The sequence below is a fragment of the Mus musculus genome, chromosome 12 (assembly GCF_000001635.26).
Source record: "Mus musculus strain C57BL/6J chromosome 12, GRCm38.p6 C57BL/6J".
In the NCBI taxonomy this organism is placed as follows: Eukaryota; Metazoa; Chordata; class Mammalia; order Rodentia; family Muridae; genus Mus; species Mus musculus.
In genome coordinates this window covers 110,024,111-110,051,516 of record NC_000078.6, presented here as the reverse complement: position 1 = coordinate 110,051,516, position 27,406 = coordinate 110,024,111, and the positions used below count along the sequence as shown (strand labels likewise).

The following is a 27,406-nucleotide window of genomic DNA, read 5'->3' as shown; positions in this document are numbered from 1 at the left end:
TGTGCGGTGCATAGCCTTCACAGGTTTAAAAACTTTTGAAAACAGTATCTGTGTTGAGCCAAAAAAATAATAGGCAAAAATTGTGACCTGCCTGCCTGTATCTTTCATTGCTTTCAATGTCTAGGGAAATTGCAAATTATTAAAAAATAAAGGACCTCTGTGGTGCATTGGACCATCCACGATCCCCTTCCATGCTCTGTCAGCTTCTCTGAGTTTTACACCCAGCTATGTGTGCAGGACTCTATGAATACTTCCAGCCTTTATCCCTCTTGGGTCTATTCCCCACCCTCTACTGTCCTTCTCATTCTGGTGTGTGTGAGTGCATGTGTGCACATGTGTGTGTGTGTGTGTGTGTGTGTGTGTATGTGTGTGTGTGTGTGTGTATGTGCGTGTGCGTGCGTGTGCATGTGTGCATGCATGTGTGTGTATATACATATGTGTCTGTGTGTTCCTCTGTGTGCATGCAGGTAAGTGAGCATGGGTAGAGCATTGGCTTGGTGGTGACCAGGTAGCCCAGACTAACTCCTCCAAGTCCTGAGGCTCCTCCCCTCTCTGCCTTCCCAGCTCAGATTATAGGTGCCACCACACTCAGCTTTTTGTATGAGTCCTGGAGTTTGAATTCAGATCCACATGCTTGTGTGACAAGCAATTTTATTGGCAGGGCCATCTCACCCCTCAGGCTGTTTATAAGAGGTCTACTACTTGCACTTCACCCCTGGAGAGATCGCCTTGGATGTGAAGATAAGTGGCCGTGCTGGAGATGCCACAGCTGCTCTTCAAGCGACTTCTTCCTTAGAGAGCTCCTGTTTGTGAAAAAGTCTTTTGGATGTTTGATAAATTCATCAGGGGTAAGGGTGGGTTCAGGGAACAGCCCAGCACCTTTGTTTCTTGTGATATTTTATGAAGACCCCCCCTGGGTTATGGAGAATTCTATTGAGAGAGGAAAAAAGTCAAAAGCTTATAAACAAAGATGCTGATGGTGCTGGGGCCTTTCTTTATAACTGAATAAGCGGTCTTAATTCAATAAAGTGCAATCACAAAAGGCTTAGATTGGAAGTCTCTTGTGTATTTCAAAGCCTGGCTGAAGTATAATGAACCAAATTGATTCCTTCCAAACAAGTGAAACCCATGAAGTAATGAGGAGAAAAAAAAAAAAACTTCCCATGAACAAATATGAAACATTGAAAAAGTACAAGCCGATGTGCCGTTTCCAGCAGAGAAAGGACTAGCCGGCGGAGAAGGAGCCATGGGAGGAAGGTTAAGGGGAGCAAGCCACCTCGACTTTGCTGAGTCCCCATGACTTGCTTTCCTTCTTTTGCTCAAAGCCAGCAGATATCAAATGGAGACCGTAGAGCAGAGGTGGCCCCCAGGTGTCCAAGACTGCAGACATGGGAGAGTCCAGCCATAGCAAGAAAGGCAAGCCTACGTGACCTAGCATGTGACATGTTTCCTGACTGGGACCACTAACCCCACAGCTCCATCCTATTCATTGTATTAGCCTTGGTGATATTTGTTGATAACAATTAGCACTGAGGAAGTGAGCCTGCAGTCCCATATCTTATGGTCATTGGAACATATGTTCCATATCACAGTAAACAGTAATGAATAATTTAAGCTTATTATTATTATCATTGTTGTTAATTTCATCTTGACCAACAGTTGCCTGCAGCAGAAGGCTGAGAAGAGTGGACCTGAACTGAGCTAAGGATCAGGAGAGACATTTCCCTGAGGAAGTCATGTTTAAATACATGATGGATACATATGTATGGGAAAGGTGGAAATTCATGGTAGCTAGCATAACATGCGAAGGACCTGGATGTGGTCAAAGGAAGGCCGAGCTGGGGGGATGGTGGGCAAGGCATGAAGCCTGCCTGCAAAGCCAAGCATCCCAGCTAACATCCTGCGGCAGCAGGGCTTCCCGTCTTCTCCCAGGCACTGTGTCCTTAAAACTCCTCAGATGTCACTAGAGGCTGTGGTGAGCAATTTCAGCTGTAAGGCCTGGAAATGCCTTGGAATAAATGTAATCACTACCCAGGAGCCAAAGATCTTCCTTTGGTCAGCAGCAGCCCAGGGTCCCTCTGGCTGCTTCTTGTTCAACGCATCCTCCGTAGCCATAAAGAGACGATGACAGCGGACTGGAGCTGCAGAGAGCCTTCCTCATGCCTGGCAGCAGTTCCAGATCTGCCATCTGCCCTAGACAACAAGCCCACGTCTTTCTCCTTCTTCTTCCTTCTCTACTTCTTGTTTAGACTGAGCATAAAGGAAGTCATAACCACTGGTGTGCAGAGAGCCACAAGTCTTCTAGGCTACTGCAGAGAGGGAAACCCATCTTAGGACTCTGGCGTCCCACACAGCCTGATCTTGCCCTTCTTCATTCAGGACTCAGCTCTCCAGAGGTGGTGGCCATTTGGGTGGGGTGGGGCTGAGGAGGTAGGGTTGGGGCTCAGATTCCTCAATCCTGCAGGTGTAAGAAAGCTGGCCCAGTGGGCTGGAAATGTAGGGCCTTATATTTGTCCTTACAATCACCTTGGCGTAATGTAACTTTTAAAGATTGCAATAAGCAATTTGGACAGAATCAGGGAGCTTGAAGTGTTGCTCAGGAACCTGTTCTTTTCCCAAGGCGTTATCAGCAACATGCCATATGGTTTTTGCCCAGCCATTCGGCTGCTTCTAGGTTTTGATTCCCAATTGAACAACCGAACTAATAGAATTTGCCACCTCACCAGGGGATCAGAGCAATCCTCAGAGTATCTATAAATGCCTTTGAACTCCTTGGGGGAGGGGGGACATGCAATCAAAATACCACGTGAAATTCATATAAATGTCATCCTAACTCCCGAGCTTCAATTTGAGTGCGGGGATTTCAGGCTTATGTGGATGCGTTTCGTTTATTTTATTATCATGAAAGTTACATGCATATCCTGAAGCTCCGAGTTCTAATTCTTTCTCCCCCCCCCATTTTCTTTCCTTTTTAATTTTATTTTATTTTACTTTTTATGGACTGTACTATCTGCTAGGCTGAGATGCTGAGGCTTCTTTTCCAATTGGTCGTCTTGCATGGCTTTTCTTGAGAGATGAGACGGCTCAGCAGTCAAGAGCGCTTACTGCTCTTGTAGACGACCTGAGTTCTGTTCCCAGCACCTGAGTTGAGTGACTCACAACTGCCTATAACTCCAGCTCTGGGATACCCAGTGCTTTTGACCTCTACAAGTTCCCCCAGTTACAGACAGACAGACCAATAGACAGTCTGTCTGTCTCTGTGTGTGTGTGTGTGTCTGTCTCTGCCTCTCTGTCTCTCTGTCTCTCACACACTCACACACTTTACAAATAAAAATCTCTTTTTCCAAAGCAGTTTGCATGTGAAAGTGTTTCCTTACACATGTCAGCGGAGCCTGTGCAGCATGGCTGCTGAGCCTAGGGTGTTCGTTCTCGGGGTTCCTTGTACGGAAGGCAAGAGCAGATGGTATTTATCGCCCAGTTTTCAGGCTGTGCTTCCTTGTTACAGCTTAATGATCGCATACTGCTTTGCCTTTCTGTGGGGGAACTGAGAATAAGTTTCTCTGGGCAGATCTACACGAGTCTGTCTTCCCGAAAGCCCCGGGTCTGTTTACTTGACTCCCCGATGCATCTGAGTTATACTTAAGTCCTGTGTTTACTGCAGAGATTTTTCCAAAAGGAGAAAAAAGATCTAGCGACCCCAAATTAGTTTAGGAACCAGCGTGTCCCTTGCTTTAAGGAACACGGTAAACATTTCAAAAGAGCATGCCAGCTCACTATCTGACTCTCTGCAGCGACTTCAGAGAAAACAGCAGCAGTTAAGCAATGCGTGCCAAGAGCAAGTCTGGGGGACCGTGTTGATTTGCAGAGAGAAGGAAGGGAGTTGGCTGCTCACTGCACTTCTCCTGGCTCCACACTTGCTGCAGGAAGGCAAAGGTCCACTTCTTAGGGTGTCTTCCTGGGGAGCTGAGGGCCTGCCTCCACCTCTTTGCTGTCAGAGGTTCCTGATGGGTGATGGGTTGAAGGATGGTTGATTCATCCACAGGGCTTCTCCCTATGAGATGGGAAACAGCTCCCCAGGAGAGGAGGCTGAAGAGTGGATGGAGAAAAGCCTTGGAGAACCCGGGCTCAGCCCTTGCCCTAGAGTCTGGACATCTGCTTGGGGTTCGCAGGAAGAGAGTAGGCTTGTGGGGACTGGGACTAGGATACTTTCTCAAGACACCGAAGACCTTTCCACAGCCCTCCCCTCCCGAGTCCCTTTAATTTTTCTGGCTAAACATAATTAACACGTCTCAGGGTTGTTGGCGATTTTGGTTTGTTTATAAAGAACAGGCTTGCTGGTACCCAGGGCCCAATAGAAAAGAACTTGCTCATTTGCCACATATATCTGGGCATCTGGGACAAAAATTTGAGTGTCAGCCCCCACCCTTGGCCCCCAACTGAAAGGCCACCCAACAGCCACTTGAAGCCTGTGGCACTTGTTCCCAGGGCTCCCAATGTGTTCTGTCTCCTCACCACTGGGGAACTGGGAGCCGAGGGCAGCTGGCCTGCCACACACACATACAACACACCTCCTGGTGAGGTTGGAAAAAAATCTTAATTTTGTTTTATAGGTCACAGGTCAGCCCGTCTGTGCCGATTCTTGTAATTGGGCGAGACATGTTTTGTGTGGCCCCAATTACGTCTTTTCTTTCAGGACCCAACGGGAGCCATCAATTAGGACCACGCCGGTGCCTACAGCTGACCTGAACTGTGTGAAGACAGAGCTTCCATGAAATGCCCTGGAATCACTTTGTTCCCAAGGATCTTAATTACAAGGAGTCCTCATGGCAAAGGGATTAAATGGCTTCCGCTCCTTTAGGTCTGTAGCTCCCCACCCAGCCAGTGCTTCCTCCTGTGCTTGGTGTTTCTTTTCCACCTCAGTGTGACAATGCTCTGGAGGCTTCCTGGCAAAGGAGCGCTGAGGAGAACGTGCGTGCGCTTAGGAGCTGCTCTTGACACCGGGACCTTTCCGGAAGTGCTTCCTCTCTGGCAAATCTTTTGCTGAGCAGGTGGAAGGGAGAGGTCCCAACAGTGTTCTGAACTGCTTCATCCCCCCTTCTCCAGCTCCAACGGAACAAATCCCTTGGAGGTAGCGTGACTCAGTTTCCCCAGCTGGAGATCCGGTGACTGGGTGCTAGGCTTAACCCTTTCAGCACAACTTGAGATTGTTTCCAAGAACGGTTGGTGAGTGCTTCATAGGCGTCTTTAGACAAGGCGGGGATGCTCTTGGTCTTGGCTGCGCTCTCCCGCCCACGCCTTCTTATCTATCGTGAGGATCCGTGTGTCAGTAAGGCTCCTGTTCTGGGGGAGGGGACCCAGGGCCCTTCTGCCATTTCTCAGCTACCCCTCCCCACCAGCTCACAGAGCAGGAGCTCTGGACAGAGGTGGCACATTTGCATAGGCGCCAAGGAGGCCCTTCTCTGGAAAGGGGTCAAGACCAGACCCTCTCCCCTTTTGTAGTTTGGTGAGGAACAGACAGGGCACAGTGCTGACTTGGAGCTGTTGGCAGAGACCGGCACCAGCGTTGCCAATGGAGAGCCGGCTCACCGTGAGAGAAATGCAGGGATGGTGTCCGTGGGGCCGCGTGGGATGATGGTTCCCTGCAGTGCCTGCTGGACGCAGTGGGGGTGGGGGGCTCAGTAGGAATGATGGCCACTGTGGGGGATGAAACAAAGAAAGGTTTAGTTTCTCAGTGTGTTAGTGGAGTGTGTTTGCAATCCCCCCACAGAATCTTCTTGTGGCTGGGGGCCAAAACCTGTTAGATGAGATAGACCTTCCTACAAGCACCCACTCTTGTCCCTGTGATAGCCCAGTCATACTTACTGTGTTTGTGTGCATGAGTGTGTGTGTAGTATGTGTGTGTGCATGTGTGTGTATGTGGTGTGTATGTATGTATGTGTGCATGTATATATGTAGTATGTGTTTGTATGTCATTTGTGTGTATATATGTAGTATGTGTGTGTACGTGCATGTGTGAGTTTATATGTGTGTGTGTATGTAGCGTGTATGGTATGTGTTCATACAGTCTAGCCATCCTTGTCAAAGATTCCCTTCCCAGCATTCACAGCCCAGCAGCTTCAGGAATCCTTTTCTTTACTGTCCTCTAGCAGGCTCCTGAGCATCGGGGTGAGAAGCTAAGAAGATGCTTGTGTGGGAAGATACGCAACTCCTGGTCTGAGAAAAGCTAGGTGGTGAGAACCCAGCCATCTGAGTGTTCTGAGTGCATGCTGGTTGTCTGTAAGTCTCTGAGAGGCCAACCCCGCCCTCACACACAGTGGCGAAGGGAGCAGCTATGGAACGTTGAGTCCCCAGTTTTTCCCTAGGGCAGGAAAGTGGACAGTAGAGCAGAAGGCTGGACTTCGGCTCAGTGCGCTGGTGAAATTCCCCTCTGGGGCTTCAGAATGTGGCCATTTTGGGTGGGGACAGTAGCACTGTTGCATGTGTGCCTAGTTAAGAGTAGGTCAAAGCAGTACTGAGTAGCTCTGCTCTGGAGTGACTGTGTCCGTATCTAAGGAGAGACTTAGAGGCAGACATGTGACGGGAGAGTTCTGTGCCAGGCTGCAGATGGAGAGGAGCCTCCTGTCACCAGTTAAAGATGTCCAGAGATAGTGGGCAGGCAGTGGAAGCCAGGAGAAGGGCCTGGCTATCCCTCTGGCCCCAGGAATCTGCTGGGCCCATTCTTTGATCTCAGCTGTGGCTCCCAGAACACATGGCAGTGGCTTGTGGGCCCCGCCTGTCTGTGGTGCTTTCTTTAGATGAACCTGGAAAGCAGGCAGAAAGAGCAGAGCACGGCTTTTCCCTACACACCAAGTCCCAGGGGAGGTCACAGGTACTCCTTTGTCACAGGTCACAGATGTCCTCGGGTCCCATGGGTGGCCAGGGCCAGTGACTTCTCTGTTGGTGCCTCCCTATGCCAACGGTTGGTTCTCAGAAGAGCACAGGCCAATGTGGTGTCCTGTTCCCTTTCACTTGCCTGGCCTCCTCTCAAGGCTTCCCTGGGTGCCACCTCCTGAGCCAGAGGGATCTGGAAGCACAATGTCCCTGTGGGTGGTGGGTGGGGCCAGAACACTGTGACTGCCATCCAGCTCCAAGTAGCCTTGAAAATGTTTGTTTGGAGATCAGGGTGGTTCGTTTTGACCAGAAACGTGACAGGATCTAGAGCAGAGGTTCTCAGCCTTCCTGATGCTGCGGCCCTTCAATATAGTTCCTTGTGTTGTGGTGACCCCCCCCACCATAAAATTATTTTTGTTGTCACTCCATAACTGTAATTCTGCTACTGTTGTGAATCACAGAGTAAATATTTTTGGAGATAGAGGTTTGCCAAAAGGGTTGAGAACTGCTGATCTAGAATCATGGAAAAGACAAACTTCTGGGCTTGTGGAGGAGGGAGTTTCTAGAATACATGGGAAGGCAAGACCCACTCTAACAAATCAGCGTGCAAGTCCCTAAATGAATTAAAGGGAGAGGGCGAGCTGAACACAAGCCCTCTTCTCTCTCTGTTTCCTGACGTGGGTGCCAGGTAAGCAACCCCTTCAGGCTCCTGCCACCAACTTCCCATCATGAACTGTGAGCCAGGATGAGCCCCTCCTTCCTTAAGTCGCTTCACTCCAGTATTTTGTCAAAGCATTAAGAAAGGTGTCTGTACTGGCTGGTTTTGTGTGTCAACTTGACACAAGCTGGAGTTATCACAGAGAAAGGAGTTTCCGTTGAGGAAATGCCTCCATGAGATCCAAGCTGTAAGGCATTTTCTCAATTAGCGATGGGGTGGGGTTGGGGGGGGGAGGCTTATAGGTGGTACCATCTCTGGGCTGGTAGTCTTGGGTTCTATAAGAAAGCAAGCCAGTAAGTAACATCCCTCCACGGCCTCTGCATCAGCTCCTGCTTCCTGATCTGCTTGAATTCCAGCCCTGACCTCCTTTGGTGATGAACAGCAGTGTGGAACTGTAAGCTGAATAAACCCTTTCCTCCTCAACTTGCTTCTTGGTCATGATGTTTGTGCAGGAATAGAAACCCTGACTAAGACAGTGACTAACGTAGGGATGTTGAACTTTTATCAAGAAATGTATCCCCTTTGGAACCAAACCAAAGGGAGTTAGCCTTGAGCTCAGGGCCAGTGGGAGAAGGTGACAGGTGTTCTGGGAGCTGGCTCCCTGAGGCTCCTGAGGCCAGTGGGTTGAGCAGTGTGCAGGTTCTGCCATAGCCGTTCCTTCCCAAATGCTGCTATCAGGTACCATGGTGAGGAGTGTTCAGGAAATCAACATGTGACCAGGCAGGGAGCTTGCAGTCCAGGGAGGAGAATAACACAGGTGATTTTATGAAACTGAGGTGGCCTTGAGGACTCGGTCTAGTTACTCATGCTTCATGACAGCCTACCTGCCCTGTGAATGTCTCAGGTTTGTGAAGTCGAGTTGGACACTTCCTGGCCATCAGTCTAAACTCACCTCCTGCTTTTCCTCTTTCCCATCTTCTTAGAAGCCCCTCATAAAGGAACCCCTGAGACCTCCTGCAGCTCCAGGAAGTCACAGAAGAACCTTATAAAGAGGAAGGGGTAGTGTGGCCTTTGACCCAAACATCTTCCACTCCTTTGTAACAATAATAGTTTAAGCAGCAGCTCCCTGGAAAGGGTGTGTGTGTGTGTGTGTGTGTGTGTGTGTGTGTGTGTGTGTGTGTGTGTGTGTAGGCCCTTGATTTGAATGTGTATGTGTGTGTGTAGGTATGTAACTCAGTATACATATTCTAGCAATATATGTATACATGCATGTATGCATGTCTGTGTAAATGTATACACCATATGGAAAGATATTGGTCTCCATCTCCAATGGTTTATGGTGTGAAATTTGGAGAATTCAGAATGTAAGGGTTTTTTTTGTTTTTGTTTTTTGTTTTTTTGTTTGTTTTACTTTGACAGAGCATGTCAGGTTGGACAAGGTACTATGACATGCCAAGAGTGCCTGCACTGGTGAACTGCATCTCCAGTGGGGTGCACTGAACCTGTGATCAGCTTCTAGGGGTAATGTCAGATACGCTCTACATACGGGATTATCATTCCAACACCACAATAACAGCTGCTAATGTGACCTCTGATGTGGTCTCTTGCCGGGTGAATTGACCTCTGAAGCCAGTGCCCCCATCCCCTCTGTGGTTTGATCGCCGTGATCATTAGCTTTTCCCCACTGTGACAGGGTGTCTGTCGGAACAACTTGAGTAAGGACGTATTGCTTTGCATGGCAGCCTCAGAGGGATCAGTCCATCATGGAGGAAACAGCATGTCAGACCTGGCTTTTCCCTCTTTTATCTCTGGGTCCCCACAGTCAGGGTGGGTATCTCTCCTCAATCCTCAGGAAAAGCTGTCACAGCCATGGCCATACCCACGCCTCTGTCACCCAGGTCTTTCTAGGTTCCTGGCAGTCAAAGCCCCACCCCACCCCCCGCATCTCATCAAGTTCAGCAATGCACTGCCAAACCCAAAGGTGACACATTCCTGGAGTATGCCACACGTTCCTGGAATAGGTGACACACTCCTCAGACAGCTCTGAGTGTAGGGACATTTTCTCTTCCCTTATCCCTCCTCCTAGAATAGAAGACTCTCCACCATCCTCACTTGAGTCCTAAAAGCCAATAGACAGTGGAGAAAGAGATACAGAGCAAAGGCAGAGAGCTCTGGCCACAGCCTTAGTGTCTTGAGTCCTGTCCTGTCTGCAGAGAGAATGGAGTGACTTTCCAGTCTCACTGAGAAGGTGATTGCCTGGCTTGCAGTAGGACTCTGCAGTGGCCCTGTGCCACCCTGGGAATGGCACTGTGCGTCAGCACTGCAGACAGGCACATGAGTTAGGTGTTTCTCAGCTAGTTCCCTAACAAACTCTCCGAGTCCACAGCCAGCCTTAGTGACACGCTGCCTTAGCCACCCAGTATAAGATGACCAGGACTGTGGCCTTTGTCTTGTGGCAAGGAAGCTTTGGACAGGAAACCACATGTAGGGTTTAGTGGCAGACCATGAGTGCCCTGAGTCACTGTGTGCCAAGGGCTGTTTGATACTTGAGGGCAGGGTAAGATGGGATAGCTCCACCTGTCCTCCCTCCCTCCCTCCCTCCCTCCCTCCCTCCCTCCCTCCCTCCCTCCCTCCCTCCCTCCCTCTGTCCCTGTATTCTCATTCTCTCTCTCTCTCTTTCCCCCATTTTCTCTTTCTTTCTTCCCTAGCAAGAGTTTAATCTTGTGTCCTGTCCTCCTATCTCATCAGATCTTTACAGACTACAGGCCTGAAATGAGATGTGGATAAGCTCCGTTTATAGGACAGGCAGATAGGGTACAGAGTGACATCACTCTGCCCGTGGACATAAGCTATTTTCTTCCAGAAGAGTTCTGCCTTCCTTTCATCTCTGTTTTGAAATAGAAGGTCCTCGCAGAACGTTCATGGGTTTGTGTGGCTTCCTGAATGCCCATTGACCCTTTACCCAGCCCTCGTTGAGACTGACACTCTGCAGGCTTCCTGTGCTCCCCCTTGCCCCCCAACTTCCCGCCAAGGTAAGCCACAAGCTCCTCTTCAACGCAGACCTGGTGTGCACGAGCTTCCCACCCGTGGAATTTCACCACGGGCCCACGCTCCTGTCTTGCCTCTCCTGTTCTAACACCCACACGTGGGAGGTCTTCCCACATTCCTGCATGCTGATTTACAATTGTTCTCACTGCGACGATGCTGCAGTCTGCTGTGTGCTGGGAATGTGGCTGAGCGGGTCTACTGAACATGAGCAGTTAACGGTTCCAAGCTTGGGTCCTTCCTGTGATCCCGTGAATGTTCTGGCCTGTGAGTCCTGTGGGGTGTCTGTGAGCAACCGTGCCAGAGAGCATCTTGGGGGGGGGGAACACAAACACCAGAGATTATTCAGCTTCAGATGAGCCAGCTCGAGGTACCACGGGCTCCCACCTAAACTCTAGGCTGAGGCCAGCATCTTGGCCAATGTCTGAGATTTTACCCTATATATAAAAATTGTGTTTTAATTTTCTTCTTATCAAGAAATAAGGTCATTTGTTTTTGTAAAATTTACTATTATTGTTGTTATTATTAGTCTGTGTGTGTGTGTGTGTGTGTGTGTGTATGTGTGTGTGTGTGTGTGTGTGTGTGTGTGTGTGCACTAATTGCACCTGTATCACGGTGAGAGTATGGATGTCTGAAGACAACTTTGGGGAATCTGTTCTTGCCTTCACCTTGTTGAGGCAGGGGCTTTCTGGTTTCTACTACCATGCTGACTATTCTAGGCTAGCTGGCCCGAGAGCTTCCAGAGGATTCTACCTCCACCTCCTGTCTTACCATAGGAGTGCTGGAATGACAGGTGCACATCACAGCATCTGAGTTCTTAATGTGGGTTCCAGGGGTTGAACTCAGGCTCTTGAGAGTGTGCCAGAAGTGTCTTTAGCCGCTGAGCTGTCACTGGCCCTCATTTGGATTTTGAGCTATACAACAGTAGGTCAGTAGAGACAGGGTTATGCCATAAACCGCATCCTTGGACATGGATACACAAACAGCGCTCTCTAGGTTCTAGGCCTGTGGCCGCACAGTTCCTCTAGTGAATGTGTGTATGGGTTCCTCTCCAGTACTCGTGGAATGCTCGTAATAAGAATATTAAGAACAAAATCTTAGTAGAGTCATGGACTCAGAACACTATTAAGGCCATATCTCTAACTTTAAATGAGGAAGCTTCTCTCAGAAACCAGTCAGAAAGAGCATCGGCTCTGGGAGACAGAGGTGGTTTTGCTGGTCTTGGAGGAATCCCCAGAATCTAGAATGGTGGCCCAAACCAGTTCTTGACCGAATACAGACTGTAGCAAGGCCCGAGAAGGCATCGAGTGAGCACCTACCTAGTGGATGAGCTCCGTGAGGATCTTGCGTGATCCCTTAGTGTCTAGAGTGAGTTGCTGAAGTCTCACGAGGCCTCGGCTCTCCCCAGCCTCAGTATCCGTGTTTCAGCATCAGTCACTGTCCTCATCTCCAGTGTAACAATGACAATAGTGGTAAAGGTCAGTGCTGTTTGGATTTCTACCATTGCGGCTAACGCCTGAGAGAAGCCCACCTCAGTGGAGGGAGGGTTGACTACGGTCATAAGTTCAGGGGTGTCTGTCCATGGTCCTCTTGGTGCTGCATTGTATTCTGGGCCTGTGGCTGCACAGGGTGCTCTGGGATAATGGTGGCACCATGGAGGGACCACGTGGTGGTGGTGTGGGGGAGGTATTCATGTTCTGTATCTAAGAAGCAGAGAGAAAAACAGAGTGGGGCCAAGGTCCCAATATCCCCTTCACAGGCATCCTTCCTGAGAGGCCCCACATCCAACAGTCTCTGCCACTTCCCAAGGAAAACCATAGACTGGGACAATGCATAGGAGCCTTTGGGGGATCATCAAGACCTAAACTAAAGGAATATTTATTTACTGGTTTATTTATTTATTGGTATTATCATTCTAAGGATACATTGTATCAACCACCATTCTAAGCCCTTTACACATTTCAATCACTACGTGCACTGTGACATGCTACTCTTATCCCTTATTTGCATATAGGGAAACTGAGGCAGATAGCAAGACAGTAACGCATTCAGTGTTCTATAGCTACTAATTGGTGGGCTGGGTATTAATCCTGGCACAGCGCGCACCTGTACTGACCTTTTAAGATATAAGGTCCCTTCAGGTAATTCTCATTCCCAGTGAGAGAAAGAAAGAGTCTGCATGCTGTTACAAGGCTCTTCTGACCACAGAGAGGTTGGGAAAGTGAGGTACAGGGGTTCTAGAATCACTCTGGACAAGCCATGACCCAGGTCTTAAAGTCAGAGCTGGATCTGCATTCCAGAAGTGGGGAAGCAGAGAGAGGCTGGCATCACAGTCAGTGCCGAAAAGATACACGGCCATCTCACTAGAAAGTAATCCATCCCTTTGCGTATTAAGAAGCTGTTTTCTATATTACTTGGAGTCAACGAAAATTAGCATCAATACAGAGCTAACTGGGACTTCATAAACTAAAGTGCATCCCCAAAGATGGAGATAAGCCCTAAAAACCTCAAGAAAGGAGGTCAAAGGGACCCACCCAGGCTCTCTATGGCCTCCACACTTGCACAAAATGAGCTAGAGCCATGGCGTTCTTCTATGGATAGAAAAGGCAGTGTCAGGTTCTCCAACGAAGCTACCCCTGGGATTGAACCCCAGAAGGTTAAAGACAAGTGCAGATAGGTCACCTCGCTTGTGACAGTAGGGCAGAAGGTCCCAACAAAAATGATTACAAGTCAATAGAGTGGTCTACGAGAAAATGGGGTTTCCTAGCAGTAAAGTAATGGTTCAAGTTTGGGGAATCTGTTAAGATAATTCCCCATGCTATCCGCTAACTAAGAAAGCTCCCATCAGACATGCCAGATGCGGTGTCCATGTTCAGCCCTCTGCCCTCCCCAGGTCTCTCCCAGACACCCCTGTAACAGGTTCTAGCTTTCTGTCCGCCCATGAGAGAAGCTCAATGGTTTGATGAAAGGAGCAGAAGGCTAGACAGAGCAGTGAGTCCTGTTGAGTAGGTAGTTAACTGCCTGGCCCCTGGTGCCCCACTTCTTTGAGACTATAATGTGGGTGCTCCTGCTGGAACTGTGTGACACAGAGGTCCCACCTGGAAGGCCCTGTGACATCAGTGTAGAGGGAGAGAGAGAGAGAGAGAGAGAGAGAGAGAGAGAGAGAGAGAGAGCAGATATCACCATTCCCTAACACTAAGCACATTTCTGATGTGCATTGTTGAACTTGCTTATAGACAACGTCTAATTTAATCTTTGCTGTTTATTGATTTATTCAATAAAATCTCAAGGAGGAACTGACATGCAAAAATGCTGAGTTCAGTTAGGTGCACAAGTGGCCAAGAACCCAGAGGCCCGGCTCTGCCCTCCTAGAGTGCCAGCTGTTGAAGGATCAATGAGTTTACTTTTCTTCTTAGCATCCAGTGTCTCCCAGTTTGGGACTCCAAGGCAGCAAGAGCTGAGGTGACACTCAGCTGTGTTCCCTGTCCTTTTTCTTGGTCTGTTTTCTGTTATTGTCATAAACGCTTGGCGATTTACAAAGAACAGGATTCATTGAGCTCATGGCGAAGGGCTCCGTTCTGCGTTGTAAAGCCAGCGACAACGGTGTCAACAGACAAGATTTAGCAAGCTGCCCTGCTGGATTTCCCCTCTTTTCTTTTGAATTAATATATTATCATTTTGTACATATATGCATGCTGGTATGCATGTATTTGAGGGGCACCCACGTGCCGCACGCAGTTCACATGGAAAGGTCATAGGACAACTTCGTGGAGGTGGTTCTCTCATTCTAGGCTCACACGAATTCTGGGGGTTTGAACTTGGGTCGTCAGACTTGGTGGCAAGTGCTTTTAGCGTCTGAACCATCTCACCAGCTCTCTTCCCCATCTTATAAAGCCACTAATCCTGTCATGAGGGTCCCACCTCCGTGACCTAATCAAGGATCTATATTACCCCCATAGGTCTCACACCAAATGTCATTAATTTATGGTTTTGAGGACGAAGTTCTCTGTTTGGGGGCCACATTTGTGTCATTCTGGCTCTTTCTTCTTGCCTTCGAGAACAGTGATTCTGGCTCTACAGTCTCATAGAAACAACTGGAGGTAGCAGCAGCAGAATAATTCGTAGTCCCTGGCAGTAGAGAACTGTCAGTACAGGGTGGTACAGCCACTGAGATACCTCAGGTATGCAAAACATATCATCCTTTGTGGTGTGACAAACTTTTCCTGGGGAGACATTCCTGGGAAAACCCAATTCTTATCTACTTGCCCCGATCGGGATCCAATGACAGACCAAAGTAAGGACACCACTGAAGTCCAAAATGTGAAGCAACGAGTTTTACTGGGGTCACTTATAGGAGTAAAAATGACTCAAAGACAGCTGCATCACCAAAGCCTATCCCAGTACAGGTGACAGCTCACAAAGCTGGGGACCTGGAGCACATTGCACAGCCTGCAGGCAGCTCAGCAGGTTGGAGAGTGTCCTGTCCAGGTGCCAAAGTTGCTCTAAACTTCTCCCAGGCAGCGTGGCTGGTTTCTGCGTCTTCTAGGCAGCTGGTCTGGTCTCAGAGTCTTCTTTGTGGCTTGTCTTGTCTGAGCATCTTCTTTGCGGCTTACCTTCCTTCCCTTACCGAGGAACCCTCCAGTTTTATTTCTTACTCTGACAGGGAGGGGCCTAGACAATCTGGTCAGTTTCAGGAACTTCTTGTGGGTGTTCTAGATTCTTTACTTTCCTGTTTAAAGGGTTTCCCTAAAGGATAGAATGTATCCATCTCAGAGAGAAACTGTTACACAGCATTCACAAACAGAAGAAAACCTGCAGTAGTCTTCACGCACAGACTGAGACCAGCTCCCACCGCTCTCTAACCTCTGTCAGCATGCTCTGTTCCTGTTGAGTCAAGGCAGTTTCTGAGTTCGCCTGTGCTGTTAGAATACAGCGTGACACCTCTGAGGCTTGGAAGTATGAGGCAGCCTGGACACACTGGCCTGAGGCAACACATCCTGCAGGTCACAGGGCCAGGTGGGAACATGGATGTTCAAGCCTAACTCATCAGTGATGCTCCCCTACAGAGAGTGCAGATGCCAGGCTAGCCTACCCCATTTCTTTTCCGACAGATCCTTTTATCAACTGTATGATGAATTCCAAACTATTGTAATAGGGAACTGTACTTTTGACTGCTTGCACAACTTGACTCTCTTCTAGAACATTCCACGTGAAAGATACACATGCAAACATAATCATCTCTACATTTTAGGCGCGAGGTTACTTTCTCCCAGTAAACCACCTATGATGCATACATTAAAGTTTGGGTTTTTAAAAATGTACTTAGTTGATATAGTTTGAGGAAGCTTAACCAATGTGACCTGCGTAGTCTACCACTATAATTATGGTGGCACATTTGTCCCTATACACTCTTTCCTGTGCCCTAGGTCAATCCCTCCACCCACAGCCACAGCAGCCACAGGCTAGGGGTCTTGTGTGAGAGGGAAATCACATGTGCTCTTTTGTGCCTGCTTGTGTCCTGCTCAGATGATTGGCAGGGCCGTTTCCTGCTGCTCACCCACGCTGCTCTGATAGGACTTTGCTCCACAGCCAATCGCCTGGCAGCGGGTACTTGCTGGGCCCGGCAGGGCTATGTGAACACTTGTCTAAGTGCTGTGGGCATGTGCTCTTCTGTAAGTAGGATCCACGGCGCATAGGACAAGCATATGCTGAACTGTTAGGGAGTTATTCATTTCTTCACTGCTAAACCATGGCACGCCTCAACCAGCAACCCTACACTGAACCCAATGCACCCCACACTGCACAGCTGTGAGGCTGTGGACTCTCACTGGGGTAGAACATATGCTTTACCCGGCCTCTTTGCCGTATGTTTATCTGTTTTTAACTCATTTTTAAAATGAGGCTACTGTCTTTTTTTTTTTAAGCTAATGGAGGAAGTAGAGACAAGGCCCAGCGTGGTCATCCCAGCAGACTTAAGACACAGGTGCACCCAAGGATGTGGGATGCAGAGAAGGAGCCACACACAGGGTGCATGGCCCCCACAGGGAGGCGCATGTACACATATGTAGTCACACAGAATACATGGTACAAGTTTAGGCAACCTTCATGTCTGTGTAGCCATGTGGGGAAGAACTTCCGGTTAACACCCTTTGCTATGTGAGAATGTCCCCTGTTTCCCACAACTTGGGTAGGTGTATGAAGGACAAAGAGAGCCCACACTCTGCAGCTGGAAGCAAGACTCGCCTTTGCTGCCACTGAATGATCAGGGAGAAGAAAGGAGACTGGTGACTGCCAAAGGAAGCACCAAGTCCAGCTCCTAACAGCCTGTGGCAGTGTCACCGAAGAATGTCCTCGGCCCTGTGGCGTGTCACTGGGATATGGAAATCCCTGTGCAGTTGGGGACGGTGGGGGGGGGGGAGGGGGGTGGGCGCATGGGAGTGGTGGAGAGCAGGGACAGAAGTATCTCAGCCCTGAGATCTGTCATGGAGGAGGGTGAGGAAGGAGGGATGAGGGAGGCAGTGTGAGGGAGGAGGGTGAGGGAGGAGGGACGAGGGAGGAGGGACTGGTGTTCTGAGGCAGCTGAAGCTTTGGTGCTGCAGAGCATGGCACAGGCAGGGTTTTTTTCAGAGGTGGCTGATGTTTCCCTTTTATGGTCTTCAGCGGTAAGAATTCTGCTTTGCACAAACATGTGGTATAAAATGGCAGATGTGTGTTTAGGACTGTATCAGACCCTGCTGGAGATGTCATCTTAATCCCAAGCCAGAATTCATTTAGCTATTTTAATTTTTTTTTAAATGAAACTCATCTCTGCAACTCAAACAGTAATTTTAAAAATCAAACATTCTAACCCAATCTAACCCAAAGACGGTCTAATTTGAGTCACTCCGAGGAATGAAGGTAGTAAAATACTGGGAAGTCTGCATTTTCTGTCACTGAAACATTGTGTTCCTCAAATAACAAGAACCTCTCTGTGTGCAGCGAAGATCTTATGGCCCATTCAAATATCCTCAAGCAGTGGTCTCAATTTCTTAGTGCTGTGACCCCTTTAATACAGTTCCTCGTGTTGTGGTGTGCCCCAACTAAAAAATCATTTTCAGTGCTACTTCATAACTGTTATTTGGCTACTGTTAGGAATCATAATGTAAATATCTGTTTTCCTACAGCCTTAGGTGACCCCTGTGAAAGGGTCATTTGATACACACCCCCAACGGGATCAGGAGCCATAGGTCGAGAACCACTGGTTTAGAGTCTGAGCGGAATTCTTTGACATGACTTTGGCTGGCGTGTGTGTGTGTGTGTGTGTGTGTGTGTGTGTGTGTGTGTGGTGTGTGTGGGGTGGGTGACAATGTGTCCTGTGCAAGATGCATCTGGTGTGTGTTCAGAACAAGCCTACAGTGAAGTCACAGCGTGCAACACGGGGGGCCACCTCCAGGGCAACCTCAGATTTGTGTACTGTGCACTGGATTTTGAGTTGATTCTGGGTGTTTATTTTCCATGATCAACCCTTGTGTTTCTACAAGAGGAGAATATCATACGAATAGTGAAAGCAGTGTGACTCGACACGTGTAACACTGGAATCAGAGCCAATGTGTGTAAGCGGCATTTAGTCAGCACTGTGGGGTGTGGCCATGCACAATGCTACGTGTACAAGCTGTGTGTTTAAGGGAGAACCCATTGGCACAGAAAAAGACTATGTATAGTGCAGGCATTAAGACCAATAGTTAATAAGTGGGGCTTCAGGAAGCCACAAGGTTTCCATACAGCAATTGATGGCACAATCATTTGAGCGAACTGTCAGCCTACAGGATGGGAAAATATATATATATATATATGGTTGAGGTAACCCAGACTCAGAAAGACAAAGATCACGTTTTCTCTTATAAGCATGCATTAGCTTTCCATTTACTATGGTTGTGCTGACTGCCTTCTTTGGTCTTTTGATGTGTTAGATTACCTGGATTCATCTTCAGATACTGAGCCATCCTTGTACTCTTGGGATGAATCCGAGTTGCTCATGGTAGATAACTGTACATGGCTGGATTTTATTTCCATGGCTTGATGGTTTTCCTTTCTTCTATCTGTTTGGTTTCTAGCAGAATTCTGGCCTTGTAGCATGCATTAGGGAGCACCCCCATTGCTCGGGGATCTGAGAGAGATTGTAGCACATTAGTTTCATGTCATCCTTTCCTTGGAGGAACTTATCAGTGAACTTTCTGGACCAGGTCTTTTATTTTGCTTTTAGACTTCTTTAACGGAAGCATGCCTGCTGAGATGGCTGACTTCCAGTGTGAGTTCTGTTACACCTGATTTTAAGGAAGGCCATTTTCATCTAGGTTATTTGGATGTGCCGTACAGCATAGCAAAGCATAACATTGTTTAAAGTCTGTCCCTTCATTTGTGCCCAAATGACACAGCAGTGTTCCTATTACATTTCTGGTGTTGGTCCTCTGTCTCTATGAGAATCTAGACAAGTACATATAAATGAACTAGAGATCAAAGGTGCTCTGGGAAGAAGGGACTACTGGGAGCTGGAGATCAGGACAGGAGAGAATAATGCATCTTAATCCTACATGACAACGTCCACAACGAAACCTGCTACTTTGAAAATAAATACAGACTAATAAAAATTTTTAAAAATCAGATACTAGAGAAATAGCTCAGTCTTGCAAAATCTTGCCTTGCAAACACAAAGATCTGAGCTTTATCTCCAGTACCTACATAAAACTGCTGGGCAGGGGCTAGGGGTGTGCCTCAGATCTTAGCACTGGGGAGGCAGAGACTGGAGGCTCCCTGGGGCTTGTGGCCAGAGAGTCTAGCCTAACCGATGAGCTTTGAGCCAACAGTAGATCTTGTCTTAAAGGAGGTGGGTGGCATTCTGATGGCACCTTAGGCTGTTCTTTGGCTAGTCTTGTCTTATCTATCTATCTATCTATCTATCCATCTATCTATCTCTTCTTCCTCCCTCTCTCACACACACAAATAATAAATATATTAATAAACAAACACAAACAAATATTTTCTGTCTTTGCAGCAGAAGAGCAGGGGAAAAAAATAAAACCCTTTAACTGTCGCTTTGTTCACATTTATAGTACTAATCTACTAGCTCCATTTTCCCATGATACTGTGTTGTTACATGGAGCATGCTGGTCCTTTGTAAAAGCACACTCAGCTCCTTTCTGCTGTCACGGCCACACAGACACCATCTACCCCACTTACCACTCAATTTAATCACTAGAGATATTGCTCCCGCTGTGTTGAACCAACTGTTATTTGTCAAATCACTGAAAAAATGGAAATATTTGGGATGGGAGAGGTGGCTCTGTGGTTAAGAACATCGGCTGCTCTTGCAGAGGACTTGGATTTCATTCCGGGCACCTGCATAGCCGCTCCCAGGTGTCTGTAACTCCAGCTCCAGGGGATCCGTTGCCCTCTTCTGGCCTCTTCTGGTACTGCATGAACATGGTTGTCATACATAGAAGCAGGCAAACACTCATACACATAAAATAAAAACAAACACAAAGTTTCAGGCAGTTTTTAAAAGCATGGAAACACTGCATTCTATCATTTCATATATCTTCTCTAACACTCCTCCTGTGTATAGGTTCGAATCTCCCAACCTAATTGTTTCCCTCTCTCTAAAAAGAAACTTTCCAGGCAAGTCTATTTATTGATGGCAAAGGTTTTCTTTCTTTCTTTCCTTTTTTACTTGAGAAAAGATTTTCACTTGGTTTTTGGACGATAACTTTAATGGATAAAAAAAAAATCCACACTGGTGGTTTATTATTTTTTTCTCTTAACAGTTTGAAGATTCTAGTTTGCTGTCTTGTTGCTTTTATGGTTTCTCTGATCTTTTTAAAATTTTCTATTTAATTTTTTCCCCAGTTTTGAGGATTGAACCCAGGGCCTCCAACATGCCAGGCAAGTGCACTGTCACTGAGCTACATCTGCAGCACAGTTTGGGTGGCTTCTGAAGAGAAGAGCAATGGCCTCCCACCCTTGGTCCTGGCTGATGTTCTGAGCAACTGTTTCCGTTCATCTGATTGGTTTTTCTACAGAAGATACAGGTTATCTTTTCCTGCTCATTCAATGTGTGGCACCTTTTCAATAGATGCTGGATCTTACTCAGATTAGATTATCATCTGGTTTAGTTGCTGCTGTTGTTGTTGTTTAACCAAATACTGCAGTTTATTTTAGCAGGCAGCTAAGTTTGATATTTTTAAAATATCTTTCTGCTAGGCATGGTGGCACATATCTGTAGTTCTAGCACTTAAGAGGCTGGGGCAGTAGGGTCCTGAGTTTGAGGACAGTCCAGGCTACATAAGGAGACCCCCATCTCCAGTAGAAGTAGGAGGAAGAGGAAAGGAGGAAGGGAGAAGGAGGAGACATTGTTGCTTGATGTTAGCTGAGCCTGACCCTGTACTCATCACACTCTAAAAGTCCCAGGGTTCCTTGAGGTCCCTCTGTGCTGACTGAACTAAATTCAGATTTATCCTAGCCCTGAATGAGCTCTGGGAATTGTTTAATTTGCAGCACTCCTGTGGTTTCTGCCCAGCTGAGTCTGCCTCGTGCATATGCAGTTAAGTGTCCTGTGGGTGTCTCAGGGCGTCCTGTGCAGGTCTCAGAGCCTGCCCGCAGCTCCCTCCTTCCTCCCTGGTACCCAGTCCTGTAAGTACCAGCTACTTCAGCTCCTCCCAACTTCAGTTGCTTCCCCAGTGACAGCCCATGGTCCTCTCCGTGTCTACTCCCCACAGTGGCTCTGCCAGGCAGCTGGGCCTCCTGTGTTCTGCCCAATTGCCCAGTGGTTCCCTAAAAGAGCCAGTTCAGAACCAGTGACACCCTCAGGCCCAGAAGCAAAATGCTCCAACATTCAGTGCACAGGGCAAACACAACCACTAGTTTTTATCTGTTTACTTTAAAATTTAAAATTTTATGTGTATGTCTGTGTGCCTGCTTATATGTATGTGCAACCACATGCATGCAGTTGACGGTGGAGACCAGAAGAAGGAGGTTAAAATGCCCGAGACTGGAGTCACAGACAGTTGTAAGCCACAGATGTAGGTTCAAAGGATCCAACCCTGGGTCTGATGTAAGAGCAGCACGTGTTCTTAGCTACTGAGCCATCTTTCCAGCCCCAACATTTGTTTTATTTAGAGAATTTAATAATAATTGAGAGGCTGGAAAAATAGATTAGTTGGTAAAATGTTTGACGTGTAAGCATGAAGACCTGAGTCCAGTCCCTGAAGACACGTGAAAAAAACAGGCACAGTGTCACACCTGTAATCCTGAGCACTTAGAGACAGGGGATCGACACTATCCAACCACTAGCCTAATCAGCTAGCCCCAGGTGTCAGTAAAAGGTCCTGCCTCAACCAACCAGGTGGGTGGCTCCTATGATCTCCTCACACATACGTTGTACACACGTGAACATGCACTCGCCTGCTTGTGTGATCACATGCTCTGGAGGAAGCTGAGTTTTACCAGTAGATAAGTTTCCTTTCCTGACACGGGAAATACACATTAGGCCACAGCATTGGGACAGTAGAAGCTTGGCATGTCTGGACAACAGGAATGGGGTAGGTAGCTAATGAGAAAGGGAACCAGTTCACAGAAATTGTCAGTGTCCAGAGTTTATGTCAGCACACAGAGAAGGAGCCAGCAGACCCCTGTCTGGCTAAAGCCACAGGGTCCCCGTGGCAGGCTCTGTAGTGTCTCTGGCGATGGGAGACAACACTCTACTGCTGGCTGATGCTCCAGGGCTCTCTCTTGTGGACCTGCAGTGGGATTGGAAGATCCTGACACCTGCAGAGAAGAATTCAGCTTGGGTTTGCTCAGTAAAGGTGGCAGGCGGCCTTAGTCCACCCTTCTGATGAACCCTGGCTTAAGAAGAGGACAAGCAGTAGACTTGTCAAGTGGAGGGTCCTGTCAAAGTCCCTCAGCAGTGGCTGCGCACATGGTCCAGGGGATATCACGTACAGCCAGGCTCAAAGATCACAAGGAGTTTAAAAATTAAGTATGAGCTGGTTTGTGTATTTGTCTTATCTTAAAGAATTTCCTTTTGCAAACGAGACTCTGGGGTGGTTCACAAGTGACCTTTTCAGGCTTAGGGGCCAGAGAGGTGGACTGGGAATTCGAAAGCCAAAGGTCACCGAGGTTTTGGTTTAGGGCGAGCGTCTAAGCTGTTCTCTCTGTCTGCCTCAAGTTTGTCAGGGTTGGGGTTTTTGACCCTCAGCCGTGAGACAGGTAAATGAGATCTCTGGGTAAGAAGCTCCGCTTCCTTGAGCCCTCTCTGCTCTCCCCCTTGACAGGACTCTCACAGCCTGTGATTTTTATTTATTTCTTTTTTGAATCATGACCCTTTGTAAACTTCTGTCTCACACAGCCCAACTTTCAGGCCACACCTGGCCCCCCCGCAGGCTGCCCCTCGCTAGTAGCAGAATAAGCAATTCATGGAGGAAAGTTAAAATCATTCGTGCACATAAGAAGAGTGCACAGCCGCCCTAATAATCAAATAAACACCATTTATGGCTCCTAGAAGCACATTTCACACCAATCTGATGGGTAAAAATTGAAAAGGCCCACGACGTCAAGAGCGAAGGTAAGGGGGGAGGTACAGTTCACACCCGCAGGGGGGTGCTACAGTTCACACCCGCTGCTGGTTGGGGGTGTGTGTGAATTAATTCAGCCACTTTGGAAAGCAATTTGTCCATATCCAAAGCAGAATTGGAATTGGAAATGCGTGTTCACAGAGACTCTGCGATGCCACTTCCACGTCTATTATCCAGAGAGAATTGCTTGTAATTGCAGCATTGTTTGTAATAGGAAAGTAAATTGGAAACAACTTCCGTCTACACGAACTCGTATGGGCACAGTTACATCTCGGGAAAACATACTGTTGAGTGCAAAAGCAAGCCCTAGTGCAGGAGCATTTATGAAAATGTTTCACAACACACTGCTAACAACACTATGAATTATTCATGCCTACCTCTTTCTGTAGGTGTAAACATGCAAGAAGGAGCTGGGCAAAGTAACCCCAATTTTAGAGGGGGGAATTAACATTTCCTGAAATGACAAGAGTGTCCTGGGAGTGAGGACAAGATGGAAACCTCATCTGCCATAGTCTCTTTCTCTTAGGATATTAACACCTGTCACACAGGGTGGTGGCCATAATAAGGGCTCATGTCATGTCCTTCTCTTGTCTCTCAGAGTCCTGTGAAAGAATGGCCTAGACAACACAGTGTGGCATGAGTAATTATTTTTTTCCTTTTAAGAGGAAGGCATGTCAGGAAAGTGGCCTTGCTACCCCTGTGGCCCCTGGCTGTCTGATAAGACTCAGGGAGTCAGGATGCTCCTCCCCTGGGATTTGACTTAGACAGCTGTGGAATAAAGGCTACAACGTTTCAAAACACAGGTTTCTGTGGAGTGTAGTCCACTGGAGGAGACTGGAAAACACAAGACTGATGCAGGGGCGGGGTGCAGAGGGATGGCAGTCAACGTTCCGCAGGTGCATGGCTTCTTTTTGGGATGACAGGATTCTGGAATGGGACAATGCAGATGTTGCACAACGTGAGTGGGCGGAGCAAACTGACAGCCTGCTGAAATCAGTGGTGATTGTAAACCCTCTGTGACATACGTTTTAGCCTAATTTAAAAACACATCTTGCTGAGGAAGATGCCTCCCACTCCACAAGTTGCCTTGTGTTTAAGGTGCTGGGTGAGACAGGGAGTTATGAGATGCCTCAGTGGCTGCAGGCTGTGGAGAGTGGAAGACAGGCTCTCACAGGTTTCGTTCTGATTACCTGATGATGATGATGATGATGTGTGTGTGTGTGTGTGTGTGTGTGTGTGTATGTGTATGTGCACATATGTGTGCATGTGTATAGAGGTCAGAGGCTGATGTTAAGTGTCCTCTTCAATCCCTGTCCACCTTGTCTTTTGAGACTGGGTCCCTCACTGAACCTGGAGCTTGCCTTTCTGGCTGGACTGGCTGGCTGCCGAGCCCTGGGCATCCTCCATACTCCCCTGCCTCAGCGCTGGTATTACAAGCATATCTGGCTTTTTTGTTTACATGGGTGCTGGGGATCCAAACTCAGCTCTTAAGCTGGGATGGCAAGCACTTTACATACGGCGCCACATCCCAACATGTTCTAGCCTGCCCTCCAGTCGCTGGGACCTGGACCTGCCAGGCTGTGTGTCACACTCAGGAAAGCAGTAGGACCTAACACTCCTTTCCCCGAAGAGGCCAGGTTCTGTTCTGGGCAGCAGCACCCGTATTCAGCAAAGCCATTAGGCTACCAAGCTCTCAGTAGAGAAAGAGGAAAAAGCATATTATCCAATTTCAGTGGCATAGGCTGGGGGATGGTTGGCACCCTCTTGCCCCAGAAAGCAAAGATGCATTAATATAAATTAGAAGGCTCTCTGGGGCAGAAGCGGTGGGGGCGGGAAGGCTCCCGGCAGGCTTCTCAATCTCAATTGCCGCTTTGTCAGGGTCCATCAGAGAGAAAAATCAGCCCGGGGCTTTTAATGTGCAGTTTGGAGAATTAGTTTCAATTAGCAGAGGGACATTTTAAATCTCGGGAAATAGTCAGCCTTCATGGACTCCATTTAGCATGTAAAAGCCATTCTCAATATTAATAGAATCATCGCATGTAAAATGAGAAGGGACCTTAGAGATGACCCTGGACCCGCCTCTATTGTGCACCGGGCACTGAGTGATTTTGTCTACATGGCAAATCTGTTGAGAGGGAGGATGGGGACTCAGAAGTCAGCCACTGGGCCCTCATGCCTGGCCTTCTTTTCATCATGTGCTCCAGCCTGCTCTCTGTGCTATGGAGTTAGGGTAGGGAAGCTCCTATGTCCAGTTGTGTGTGTGTGGTTGTGAATGTGTGTTTATCAATGGCAGTGTGACAAAATGAGGTGGGTTCATATACTGACAAAGGAAAGCATACAGCCAGGACTCCAAAGTGCAGGAAAAAAAAATACACGCAGAGGGTGATGAGGACATAGGAGCCATTTTCAGAGTTACGATACGATTTTCTTCTCAAACAAAAGATCATGGGACTCCCTGTGTGTGTGTGTGCGTGTGTGTGTGTGTGTGTGTTGCATACACATGAGAACATAAAGTGTCTGTATGTGCATGTGGAAGCCTGAGGTAAGCTCTAGGTACCTTCCTCTATGACACTCCACTTTAATTTTTGAGGAAGAGAATCTCCCTAAACTTGGGGTTCCCTGTGTCACTGGATTGGCTGACTACGGAGACCTGCGATGTTTGTTTTCACCGTGCCTGTCTCCAGCACCCAGGGTACAGCATGCACCACCACACTTAACTTTTTAAAATGGGTCTGAGTGCAGATCCTGGTGTATGGGGTGTACTGTCCCAGAGTCCCTGACACCATTCACCCAGCAGCAGCCTGGGCACTCACTTACTCCACCCCCAGAGGCAAACCTGTGTGGATCCCTCTGACCCCGTTCCCAGAGCTGCAAGACGAAGTTCATTTGTTCCGATGGGAAATTTGGTAAACTATCCGCTTCTATGTAAGACATCGTCAAGGACAGCCCCAGATGAAGTGTGGCCCTGGCTCCCTCATGTTGTATCGTGCAGCATCTGTAACTGGTCCTGCAGTAGAAAAGCTGGGCTAGGAAGGTGGCCCCATCAGTAAAGTGCAAGTAGGAGTGCCAGAGTTCCATCCCCATGTAGAGAGGATGGGCACTGGTGGCACGTGCTTGTCATTCAAAGCTGGAGGTGAGACACAGGGCCAGTCCCTAGAGCTCACTTAGCAGCCTGGATGTGAGTTCCATAGAGAGAGAGAGACCCTGCTTCATACAACAAGCTAGAGGGTAACTAAGGAAGATGCCCAAGGCTAGAGGGCTTCTGCACATATGTGCACATACATTATGCATTCATGCACTTGCGTGTGCAAAGAGAGAGACAGAGACAGAGACAGAGAGACAGAGAGAGACAGTGACAGAAAGACAGTGACAGAGGGACAGAGACAGAGAGACGGGGACAGAGAGAAATAGAGACAGGGACAGACAGAGACAGACAGACAGACAGACACAGAGACAGAGACAGAAGGCCCTGCTTATTCAGCCCCTCATGCTGCCACCTCCTTTTGTGAACCCATCTCAAAGTTTATCCTTTTCTCTGCTTAGAGGCAGGGACGGACCCTTTGTCTTTAATCAACACAAGGTAATTTAGTACCCCCTCCTACCAGTCAGCCAGGAGAAACTGAGCCATTCATTTCTCGGAGGCGCCAAGAAAATGTTTTATTTGTTGTTCTACAGACATAGTGGGATAGCTGCGCTACGGAAAAGCCTGTGTGTGACTATGCTAACTCCCTTGTTTACCGCAGTGGCTTTGGTAAAAATTAACTGCGTGGTCAAGGTTATCTTCCTTTGTGGCTCCACTGGAGAGCTGAGGTGTAATTGGTGGGAGAACAAAGTGCAAACGTGTTTACCAGGGCCAGGTCTATCAGGGGATGTGTTCCAACTGTACACTGATGGGGGTTGGTTGTGCAACCAGAAGCCCGGGATTCACATAGGTAAATAAAAAACAAGGTCTGGTGGAGAGTTGGGTTTTATTCTGCTTGTGGTTGGCTACGGTCCCCATGTTGTCTGACCTGCTGGGTGTCTGTACTCGCGTGATCTCCAGTAGAAAGATCTGGAAACTGCTGTCAATTATTCCTGTGGTCTTAACAAGCATCTATGCCTCTCCCTCCTTAAGGAAGGCATCCTGTGTATATCCCTGATTCCCATGGTGACAGTTGTTCCTTTAGAGGCATGTCAAGTGGCCCACAGTGGCCCATGGGTGGCCTGGAGTTGCTCTGTCACCAAGAAT

The 27,406-nt window shown here is 48.0% G+C and overlaps 2 long non-coding RNA genes across 7 annotated transcripts in view; one reads left to right on the top strand and one right to left on the bottom strand.

The window, feature by feature from the left end:
* Gm34719 overlaps positions 1-5,089 on the top strand; it is a 41,528-nt gene extending 36,439 nt beyond the window's left edge. For all 5 annotated transcript variants that reach the window (XR_873006.3, XR_873003.3, XR_873004.3 and 2 more), the window contains one exon: positions 4,694-5,089. This is a non-coding gene — a long non-coding RNA (predicted gene, 34719). The remainder of the gene's footprint in view (positions 1-4,693) is intronic.
* A 9,803-nt stretch (positions 5,090-14,892) lies between these two features.
* On the bottom strand, positions 14,893-26,832 carry Gm40574. 2 transcript variants are annotated; one of them, XR_001780692.1, is made up of 5 exons: positions 26,781-26,832; positions 19,949-20,062; positions 19,790-19,854; positions 18,528-18,719; positions 14,893-15,319 (listed from the first exon to the last, which is right to left on the bottom strand). It is a non-coding gene; the product is annotated as a predicted gene, 40574 (long non-coding RNA). The 2 variants fall into 2 exon arrangements; XR_873001.2 differs by having other exon boundaries at positions 19,790-20,062.
* Between the last annotated feature and the right edge of the window lie 574 nt (positions 26,833-27,406).